Genomic DNA, 11,533 nt, shown 5'->3' on the forward strand with positions numbered 1-11,533 from the left:
AGCCACCGTCAGCCCCGAGCGGGCTGTGCAGAGGGCTCTCTGCAGCAGGGGCTGGCTCAGGGGGGCCAGCATGGTCGGTCCCACACTGTTCTCAGCTTTTTGCTCTTGCAGGGAGGGGTTGTCCCTCCCAGCATGCTCCGATCACCAAGGTGACCTGAGCCGCTGTGAGTCTCCTTGTCAGCTGAGCCCCAGGTGGTCACAGGGGCGGAGGCCTTGGCAGGCCCTCCCTCTGCCTCCCACAGCTGTGCTGCCCCTAGGCCACTCTGCACCCCCCTTCATGGGAACTGAGGGTACTGGTGGGGTGCCCAGTGGATTTCACAGCCTAGCCTGCATTGTGTATGTGGGGCTTCCCAGGAGGTAAAGAACATGCTGGAGCCAGCGAGCCCCGCCTGCCTCAGCCTCTCAAAGAAGGACCCCCGCGGGGGGTGGGCCAGGCAGATGTCACCATCATAAAGAGGAATTTGTTGAAGAGAGCCCCATACTCCCCTTGACAGAGGTCAGAAACTCCAGCATTCCTGGGGGCTCAGCGGGTGCCTGAGGGAAGCTGTCTGCTTGCAGGCTGGGCGCTCTGCATGTAAATGGCTTGCTCCATTCTGCAGCTCCACAGAGGGAGAAACGCGCGCTGCGTGGATGGGGCTCCTCATGTTTTAAGAGAGCTTTAAAATGCAGAATCTATGTGAAATCTCCCAGGTTTTAAGTGTTGACAAGCAGGTCAAATTTCAAAAGAACGTGTGGTTTAAACAACACACATCCAGGAACCATGCTGCGGGCCAGGAGAAGGGAGCCAGGTGTCCACCGGGCAGCCTATCAGCAGGTGCGCCCGTGGGAGCCGGACGGGGGAAGCAGGCCTCAGGGCCCCAGATCCCCAAAGACAGAGCACCACACTTTAGCCCCCCGACCCCCAGCGTTTTCCAAAGGGTGGCTCCAGAGACACTTGTTCCTGGGGTTGTTCGTAGACATGTCTTCTAACACTCAGAATCTCAAGGTTAAATAAATCAAAACAGACTTCTTTACTCCAGGACACCTGGGAACCTTTCACCTGCGACAGAACCTTGTGAGTATCCAGGAGGGGAGGCTGTGCAGCGCTTCTCAAACCAATTCCACGGGGGACCCACTTTCAAGGTGTACCTGTTAATTCCAAAAAGACGCTAGCGCCCTGCAGAACGCGGCTCTAGAAGTGGAGTGCAGCACCCCACCCCACCCCAGCAGACCCAGCCGTCCCAGGGTGGTGGGCAACCAGGCTGAGTTTGGGAGGGGCAGAAGAGCCGCCGGTCTGGCAGGCGCTGGTCAGGAGCAGGCTCGCCCTGAGGATGGCAGCAGCTCCGAGGAGGAGCAGACTGAAGGACCCAGCCCGCTAGGCCACCGCTGTCATGGGGGAGAGGGACAGGCAGAGCCGGGACTGAGGCGGGGAGGCTGCTGCAGAGTGGATGTGTCCAGGGAGATTTGCAGGTGGAAGAAACGGTCAGAGCTTGGTGACTGGAAGGCAGGACAGAGTGTCGGGGAGGGAGAAGGCTAGGACCAGACCAGATGAGGGCTAAATGGGCAGAGCTCACACAGAGACTTTGGGCCCCAGGGGAGGGGCGCTCAGAGCCCAGGCTGGGGACCGGTTCCCTCCATGTCCCCTGACGCACAGCTCATCTCAGGGAGTCAGGCGCAAGCAAACTTCAGCCTCCTGGGGAGAGAAGCCCCAGAGCACCTGGGCAAGCAGGTGGTAAAGTGGGTCAGGGCACCAGGAGCTCAAAACCCGGCCACCCCTCCCTCGGGATCCAGCACTGCACCAGGGGGTGGCTGGGAGAAACTCAGGGCCCTCCTGCTCCTGCCCCCAAAGCTCTGCCCTGAGCCAGGCCGGAGGGCCGCCCAGGCTGCAGCTGCTGCAGTGCCCCAGTGCCACCCGGGCCCAGGCCTGGGCTTTTCCTGCTTCCAGCAGCCCTGGTCCCTCCCGCTGAGAGGAGAGGCGGGGGCGATTCCCATAACTGTCTCTCCAGCTGCCCCCACAGCCTCCAGGCTAATTTTAGCCCTGCCATCAGGCTGCAGCTGGGGGCGTTGGGTTGGAGAGGGCTGTGTGCCTGCCCAGTTCTGAACACAGGCCCTGGGGGCCGCGGGAGGCTCGGAGGGCTGGCCATACCCAGAGAAACAGCACAGCTCAGCCCAGCAGGCCCTCCCGACACCCACCCCACCCTGCCTCTCTGGGGCCTTCTTCCTCCCACGGGGACCCCTCTAGGGCCTCCCACTGCCTGCCAAGCAACAGCCACGCCCTGCCCACTCTTTGGTGAATTCCCACTGCTCTGGGCGTTCTCGGTAACCAAGCAAGGCCGGCGGTTGGTGTCCGCTCCTCCCGCCCTGCTGCCGAGTGGGGCCTGGGTTCCCTGGCTCTATGCACTCTCCCTTGGATGGTTCCAGCAACCGCGCATTAAAATCCCACCTTGTGGGGCAAGTCCAACATCGCCCTCTGTGAGCATCCCCCACTCCTCGGCCAGAGCTGAGTCCTCCCTTCCCTGCGCACCTTGAGCTCCTCAGAGCCTGGTATTCGGGCGTCCGAGGACGTGCTGTCTCCCACATGAGACCGTTAGCTCCTTGAGAACAGGGTCTGAGTCCTGTTCATCTGGTTCCCCCATAAGCCTAGCCCAGTGCTGGGCATAGAGCAGGCACTGCTGCGGCCCGGGTGGGGTGGGTGGAGCCGGGGCCAGAGTTGCCTCTGAATGAGGCTGCTGCTGTCACCTCAGTCTCTAGTTTACTCTGCGGTTGAGGCCCCTGCCCGCTTCCCTTCCCACCCTGACCTAAGGAAGACTGCCCCACCCCCAGACCCCCATGGCTCCTGGTTGCCCTGCAGAAGGCAATGAGTGTCTGACCCCAGAGGCCAGGCCTGGGACATGCAGAACCTCTGGTCTGGTCAAAAACAACTCAGGCCAGACTGTCACCCTAGTAGGTTGAACAGTAGGACCTCCCAAGCCATGTAGTTCACTCATGCAGAGGCAGAAGCCAGATCACGCCTCTAGAGCAACCAGAATGTAGAGTCGGGGGCGGGGGGACCTCGATTATGGGGGAGCTGAACAGCAGAACCCCAAGGAAGATGAAGAAGCCTATGAGGAGGAAGGAGAGAGCAGAGGAGAGACCTTGGGGAGCAGCCAGTAGGGAGAGTCCTGTTACAGCTGAAGCCAGAGGCCTGGCTCCGTGCACGTGACCCGGAGAACAGATTCAGGGAAGACCATTCCATTTCACTGGAGGTGGGATCGTTCCCGCAGAGGGGAGAAGAGCTTTTCCTGCCACCCAGAGCCAAGATGGGGCCCCCTCCAGGAAGAGGTGAGGAACTGGGGCTTTGGAGACTTTTTTTTTTTTTTTTTAGAGGGAGTCTCATTCTGTCGCCAGGCTGGAGTGCAATGGTGCGATCTCTGCTCACTGCTACCTCCGGCTCTCTGGTTCCAGCGATTCTCCTGTCTCAGCCTCTGAGTAGCTGGGACAACAGGTGTGCACCAGCACGCCCAGTTAATTTTTGTGTGATTAGAGACGGGGTCTCACCATGTTGGCCAGGATGATCTCCTGACCTCTTGATCCGCCTGCCTCGGCCTCCCAAAGTGCTGGGATTACGGGCGTGGCCCGGCCTGGAGCGGTTCCGAGGACCGTCCGGGGAGCTCCAGGACGGCGGGGCTGCCAAGGTGGTGCGGCAGGGCCGGGAGGAGGGGGCAGATCCAGAGATGCCCGAGTGGAGCCCATGGCCTGCACTCACTGCCGCGCCCCTGAACCACCGCTGAGCCTTGGCTGGAGCCCCAGGGGAGCCGTCCCGCGGGCTCCGGAGCCTGCCAGCGCCCCGCTTGGGAGAACGCAGCCAGGAGCAGCTGGCAAGGGGGCGTGGAGAATGTGCCCCGCCCAGGCTGCGCGGAAGGGCCAGCGTGGGGCCCAGAGCCACAGCAGAGCCACCCAGGGGAGCCGGGGATCCACTGCGGCCTGTGTCCCCGCACCCGACGCAAGGCCTAGGACAGACAGGGGAGCCTGGCGCGGCCGCAGCCCCAGCCCCTCTCCCCTCCTGCAGCCGCGGGAGGGGGGGCCGAGGCGGCGGCTGGGTGCTTGGCCCGGGGCTGTCCGTCCAGGCACCTGGAGGCCATGACCTGTGGGTGTTTCCGGCAGAGCAGGCCTGGAGGGCAGGGCCCGGGCCAGAATCACTCACTGCGGGGACACTGCCTCGAAGAACCCCTGTTGATGGGCAGGGGGAAGATGAGAGGCAGGCAAGGAATAAGAGGCGCGGTTCTGCTGCCTCCCCCAGCCTCACCCTCCTCCACGGAGCTCCGCGACCCCCAGTGCCACCTGACCCCACCCCCGGCCCTGTGTGGGGCCCTGGGCCACTTGGGCTGGCGTGCCCACGATTCAATGCCTGCATTTCAGGCAAACAGGCCCCACTGCTCGGCCCAGGCGGCAGGTGGCTGCCCATCCCTGCCTATCGCTGCCCACCCCTGCCTCCCTATGCAGCCTCCTGCTCAGGGTGGGAAGCCCAGCCTCGCTTCCCTGGAAAGAGGAGCTCAGGGAAGCGCCCCAGGGAGGAGAACACGCCACACCCCCCCGCAGAGGCTGGTGGCTTTCTGCTGTGGGAAGGTGGGTGCCCTGAACATGGGGTCCCAACCCAGAAAGAAAGATGCCCCTCAGCATGTGAAGGTGGCAGGGATCAGGGTGCTCCAGTCCGAGCTCCAGCTCTGGGAGGACAGGCAGGGAGTTGCCTTGGGGCCTCCATTTGTCTACCCCTGGAGAATGGGCACATGCCTCAGATGGTGGAAGGGTCTGGATAAGCCAGCATGGGGCAAGGCCATGTCCTTTCTGGGGGGGTGCCAGAGAACTGCCTGCCAGCAGGCCATGACCACCCCCAGTCCTCTGCTTCCCCTCCAGGCTAAGGGCTTTGGGTGTGCTGGGCTGTGGCTGGACTCTTGGAGGCCACCACTGACCAGGTGTCTGTCCTCTCTGGCCTCTGGCCTCTGGCATGTTCCAGAGAGGACACGGGTCTTGCCCCATGCTGACTTATCCAGACCCTTCCAACGTCAGGTTCCCTTGGGTGAGTTCCCAAGGGCAGGACCTAGGGTGCCATCTCTGCTTCGCAGTCTGGAAGCACCCATGGGCAGGACTGGAGTGCCTCTGATTTTATCCAAGTGCACCAGGGCTGGGTACACACCAGGCCTGAGTGGCCAAGCCTGGGACATGCAGAACCTCTGGCCTGGCCAGAACCAACTCAGTTTCCCTCCCAAGATGTGGTTCCGTCCCTCTCAAGGGAGGAGATGCTGGAGGAGGAGAAGGTGCCTTGCCCCACCTCACCCCAGCCAGTGGACTCCAGGGAGCCACTTCTCCAGGAGAAGGGATCCGGGTGGCCCCTGGCAGTCATAAAGCCATCTGGAAAAACCTCCTGCCAGCCACATGCAGATGCCCATGCCCCTGAGGGTAGCTGAGCCGGTAAATTACAGCTGAGGGCTGCACACCCTCCCCTCTGTATTTATATCCGCCTTGGTGCCTGAAAATGGATATTTATGCGTTTTCAATATTCAGGGCAAACGCTCCATCACTCCGTGCTCACGGCTTCGGCACATGACACCGCCCCACAGGGACTTCCCTCTTCCACCTGGTTTGCCACTCAGGGGCCTGGGCCCTGGAAGGGAGTCCCCACCCCCATCTGCAGGCCCGCATGACTCGGGGGGAGTAGAGGGAAGAAAGGGACCGGGCCAGCCTCCCACTGGAGCCTCAGGGCCCTCTCGGAGGCAGGCAGGGTCGGTCCCCCGCTTTATAGACCAGCAGACAAGGCTCAGAGAGGCTGGGTGCCCAGGCAGGGTCACACAGCATCCTCTCTAGGCCAGGGTTCTCCGGCCTTTGTTTCTGTGGTTCTCTCTCACGTCTTCTCCGTGTGTCTCCAGGTCTGACTCTCAACCATCCCGGGCCCTCTCACATGTTTCTCCATCTCTTGCTTAGTGTCTCCCCAACTTTCTCACTGCCCCCCATCTCCTTGTCTCACTCCCACCCCGCCCACCTCCCCTCTCTCCTGGCTCACACCCTCCCTCTCCCTCAGAGCCGCTGTCCAAGGCTGAGGTCAGGGCAGGGGTGGGAGGAGCTGTCCTGGTGCCCAGCAGGGGCCTCCCTGGGCATTGTCTCCCCCAACCCCCGCCTGGACCTGTGATAGGAGAGCCCCCACAGCCCTAAGCCAATGAACGCACAGGAATGAGGGTGGGAGGCTCGGGGTTGGGGGGCAGGTTTCCACTTGGTGGGAACAGGTGAAAGTTGGGTGCGCCCCTTCCCCAGAGCCGTGCGGAGGGGCACTGCGGGTCAGCTTCAGGGCCAGCACCACCACTTGACCTCAAAGGGCCCGGCTGGTTCTGGGATTGGCGCTGAGTGAGGAGGAGCCTGGGCCTGCCCTGAGCAGGAAAGGTTAATGCCCCTGGGCCCGGGGTCCTTCAGCCTCCTCGCTGCCCACTTCCCCTTCGCCCTCCTGCTGCCCCTCCTTTCTCCTCTCCGCCCTCTCATTTCACTCCTCTCTCCCTCCTTTCCTCTCTTTCTCCCTCTGCTGGGAATGATAAGAATTCATTAAATGTGCCCTTGGCTCCGGGTCTACTCACTTCCTCCAGGGAATTAGCCACTCCAGCTCTTTGGGCCTTGTTAGATTCCAAGAAAAAATAACTCGTGTGTGTGCTCCATGTGAATGTACGTGTGCACGTGGGTGTCCCTGCACAGTGTACGCCCTGGGCTGGTCTGCAGGTTTGTCGACACATACCCGTGTGTGTACAATTCCACGCACATGCCGGGTCTGGAGACAGGACTGTGTGTTTGTGAGAACACATGCATGCATCTCCTGGGGTTCACGTGCACGTGTGTTCCATATGGGTCTCTATACGTGTGCACTGTAGGGCCTCACTTGGAAACCCACCCGTGTGTACACGTCTCTGTTGGATCTGTGTGCTTGCACAGTGTGTCTGGGGAGTTACGCGTGTTACTGTGCAAGTCCCTGTGGGGTGTGTGTGTGCACACTCACTAGATCTATGCGCATACCTTATTAACGCAGCATGCCTGTACATGTGTATAAACATATCTGTGTGCCAGTGTCTGTGTGTGTGCGTGTGTGTCTGTGTACGTGTGTCTGCGTGTGTGTGTATGCATGTGTCTGTGTTGTGTCTGCATGTGTGTATGTGTGTGTGTCTGTGTGTGGGTGGTTGTGTCTTCGTGTGTGTGCGCGTGTCTCTGTGCATGTGTGTGTGCATAGCTGCGCGCATGTGTGTCTGTGGGTATGTGTGTGCATGTGCATGTGTGCGCATCTGTGTGTGTGTGCATGTGTCTGTATGTCTGTGTGTATGCATGTGTCTGTGTGTGCGCGTGTCTGTGTGTCTGTATGTCTGTGTGTGCGCGTGTCTGTGTGTGTCTGTGTCTGTATGTCCGTGTGTGCATGTCTGTGTCTGTCTGTGTGTGTGCGTGTGTCTGTGTATGGGTATGTGTACGTGTGTCTGCGTGTGTGTGTATGCGTGTGTCTGTGTTGTGTCTGCATGTGTGTATGCGTGTGTGTCTGTGTGTGGGTGGTTGTGTCTTCGTGTGTGTGCGCGTCTGCACGTGTGTGTGCGCATAGCTGCGTGCATGTGTGTGTCTGTGGGTATGGGTGTGCGTGTGCATGTGTGCGCGTCTGTGTGTGTGTGCGTATGTCTGTGTGCATCTGTGTATGTCTGTGTGTGTGCATGTGTCTGTATGTCTGTGTGTATGCCTGTGTCTGTGTGTGCACGTGTGTCTGTGTGTCTGTATGTGCGTGTGTGCCTGTGTCTGTGTCTGTATGTCTGTGTGTGCATGTCTGTGTCTGTGTGTCTGTGTGTGTGCGTGTGTCTGTGTGTATGCGTGTATGTGTGTGTGTGTCGTCTGTGTGTGTGTGTCTGTGTGTGTATGCAGTGTACATGCACCCCTGCCACCCTACACACATCTCCTTCCTGGCTCCCTTGAGCTGGCAGCCTTGTCCCCAACAGAAGGCCTATTGCACCACAACCCTGGGGTGATGGCAGTGGTGGCAGTGGCAGTGTGGGTGGCAGGAGCCTGCAGGTGGGAAGGTGGAGGTGACACAGGGGAAGGCACTTACTAATGAGGCCACCTTCCTTGCTAGCCTGAGAGCTGGTGCCACTAATGATTTCTTCAGTAACCAGTTTCCTGGCGAAGGGCTGCTGCCAGAGCCCTGCTCTCTCCCTCCCCTGGGACCCCCCTTACCCCACTTCCCCCCAATCCTGAGGCACTGCAGGAACCAAGAGCACCAGGGTAAAGCACAGACAGAGCTGGTGGCAAAAGCCTGGTGCCACCAGGATCCAGGATACCACCCGCCTGCCCATCAGCCTGCCACCAGGAAGCCCGCCTTGCAGTGAACGCTCTGTGTTAGCGCGCAGTCTCCAAAAGCCCTCTGAGTCCACGTGTGCTTCTGGAGGAAGGAGGCCTGCACGCCGCAGGGAGCGCGCTTCCGTAAAAGGAGCACTCAACTGGGAGTCAGGCGAGCTGGCTACAAATCCCAGTGCTGTGCCACCTTAGGCAGGCCCTACACCTCTCTGGACTTGGTTTCCTTGTCTGTAAAATGGGGGAGGCTAGAATGGCTGGTAAACTCTCAGCTCTGTGAGCCATCTGAGCCCGGTTTGTTTCACCGTAATGGGAGGAGGCTGGAGCCACTCTAAACCTCAAACAGGAGTAGATGGTGCACGGAGCTGAGCGTTCGCTATTTTGTGTTTACTTTCAGTATGTATTTTATGTGTGTATTTTCATATATGTGTGTCTATGTGTGTGTGCATGGGTGTGAGCCTGTATGTACCTGTGCACGTGCATATGTGTGAGGGTATCTGACTAGTATATCAGACGCTAATTTCACAGATATTGCTAAAGATGAGGCTAAAACACACATTGAAATTATAAAAGAAAGCTGATTTTTTAAAATGCTGAATAAAGAAGAATTCAGATGGCATCTGAAGGTGGCAAAGTCCAGATGAAAGTCAACAAATGTCTGCAGCCCCGGCCCGAGTGTCCCTATCCCCTTCCTGCCTAAGGGACAGTGGATTGGGGGCCCTCCCTCCCTGGACTGGGAAATGCACAGAGAGGGCCCCGACTTCCCACGGTGTCCTCACGGTCCCAAGACAGACTGCTGTGTGGATCGGCAGAAGACCTTGCTGTGGGGTTCGTGAGGCTGACCCTTCAGGCCACAGGCTCCATGAGATCTCTGAGACCACAGAACGTGTCCACACGTGACCCCCCGGGGGTGATTCAGGCCAGGACACAGGAATGGCCCAGGCAGAGGTGGCCTGGGCTGGTCCTGAGGCATCCTGGGAGCTCAGCACTGCATCTCCTTGAGGGGCCAGCTGAGACTGATGTGCCCATGAATAGGTTTCTCCCCGGTACCCACCTGCCTGCCTGGGAGAGAACAGCCAGCCCCACGGCCCCAAATGTCTCTGTCCTCCAAGAGGCCGGATATGAATCACAGGAATTTACAGCCCAGCCCGGAGTGGGGTTTATGAGTCTGCCTCCAGCCCGGGCTGGCGGGGAGTGGCTGCTGTCAACCCCCCATTGCCGCTGATGGATGAGGCTGTTTCCTGCAAGACAAACTCCTCTCTGCGGCAGGCAGTGGAGGGAGAAGCATCCAGGCCCTAGGGCCAGCCCCATACCTGTCCCAGAGCTGATTGCTTGTGCCCTCCCTTGGACCTGCCCAAGACGAGACATTACCACACTCAAAGTCAGAATGGACCTCTGAGGTAGCTCAGAACACACAAACACACACATACACAAACAGATGCACACACATGTGGGCACACACACGCACACACACACACGCCTGCATGCACACACACAGTACTCAGATGAGGAACCAGGGTCCAGAGAGGGGTGGGCCTGGCCTGAATCACCCACCAGCACAGCAGTGAAGCTGAGACCCCAGCCCACAAGCCCCCTGGACTGGTTATTTCAGTGTCCGGTCACACTGGACTGTCATATGGCCATGGGGGTAGTTTTCACCTCCAAATGCCGGCGCCTCTCCAGAGTACAGACGGACCTGGGTTTGAATCCTTGTCCACCCTCTAAAAGTTATAACCTCTCTGTGCCCCTTTCCTCGCCTGAAAAATGGGGATCAAAATAACCCCAATTTGCTGAGGTTCTTACGAGGTTCAAATGAGAGGACGCAGGTAGAGCTACAGCACAGAGCGGGCCCCTGGCACATGCTCCCTGAGTGGTGACGATGGTTCTCCACCATCCCCCGTGCCTGGCGGTGGGGGCTGCGCCTGATTTGCTGTGGGCAGAAGGACAGTCAAGGTTGGTGGGGGCAGGAGCAAGGAGAGTTCGAGTGTGGGACTGCAGGGCAGGAGTGAGACCACTTCCTACTGGAGGAGACCCTGGAAACCTCCCTGGAGGTGGTGGCATCAAATAGAGGATGCAGAACTCTGTCTCTCTTGCTCTGAAGCTGACTGGGGGCTTCTTGAGTACCGCAGGGCTGGAGGGAAGCACCCTAGCCTGAAAGCCAACCCCAGCCCAGCCCAAGCTTCTGCCCTGGATGACCTGAGGAGGAGCCCCTCCCTTCTCTGAGCATCCGAAAAATGGGGCCAGGGAGGACCAGACAACACTCCATCCAGGCGCCTTTCTGCTCAGGGGCCTGTGCAAGCGGAAGAAGGCGGTGCAGACCCACCCTCGGCAGAACCCAGTTATTGCCACGCGGCGGCAGCAGGGAGTGAAGCTGCGGTCCGTCCTCCTTTCCCGGCGGCCAGTCCCTCCCCAGCACCCGGTGGTCTTTGCCCCCCCACCCCCAGCCAGCTCGCCCGAGAGCCAGAGCTGAGTGTCCTTCACATCCAGACATGCGATGCTCCCCGCAGCCCTGCAGGGCGCCAGTCAGATGGGGAAACTGAGGGCCCAGAGAGGGGAGCACTTGCTCAAGGCCCCGCGGGAGCCAAGTGTGCCCGGCGGAGGCGGTGTGAAAGGAGACGGCGGTCACACGGACCTGGCTGGGATCCCGGTCCCCTCACCTCCCGCTGTGTGTCCTCGGGCAGGTCACCCACCCTCTCTGAACCTCAGTGGATACGAGTGTTGATCACTGAAGCCACTGCTCAGTTTCCGGTAGAGTTTATGCCCCATGAGAGCGGAGACACGTCTGTCACTCGCCTCAGCGCCCCCAGAGCCTGGCGCAGGGCGGGACACAGAGAAGAGCGCCTTCCTGGCGATGGGCACACGCTGCCTGTCCTCAGACCCCGGCCCGCAGCAGTCCCGCGTCAGCCCCACCCTGCTCCCCTCCCGGCCGCCCTTCCTGCAGGACGCCCACCCGCCCCCGGCCTGGAGGGGCTCCTGCTCCGCGCCCCGCGTGCCGTCTGACCGCACCCCAGCCCGCAGGCCCCTTTCTGGGTCCCGCCGCTCCTTGGCGTCCCTCCCTCCTGCCGAGCCCCCGCTCCGCGCTCCGCTGTTCACAAGACAACCAGGACGGTGTTTATTTCTCTTTTGTCTCCCTTCCTCCCCAGAAGGGAAACGCGCTTCCAGTCTTCCAGGAAAACAGGAAAGCTCCGGATGAGAAAAAGCAAACAAAGGCCATTGGGAC

General features: G+C 60.1%; 1 long non-coding RNA gene across 1 annotated transcript; it reads left to right on the plus strand.

Moving 5' to 3' along the window:
* Nucleotides 1-59: 59 nt before the first annotated feature.
* Nucleotides 60-11,510, plus strand: LOC119469913. The gene is made up of 3 exons (XR_005198774.1): nt 60-73; nt 7,940-7,950; nt 10,837-11,510. It is a non-coding gene; the product is annotated as an uncharacterized LOC119469913 (long non-coding RNA).
* The last annotated feature ends 23 nt before the right edge of the window (nt 11,511-11,533 follow it).

Source organism: Cebus imitator, unplaced genomic scaffold (genome assembly GCF_001604975.1).
Source record: "Cebus imitator isolate Cc_AM_T3 unplaced genomic scaffold, Cebus_imitator-1.0 Scaffold999, whole genome shotgun sequence".
Taxonomy (NCBI): Eukaryota; Metazoa; Chordata; class Mammalia; order Primates; family Cebidae; genus Cebus; species Cebus imitator.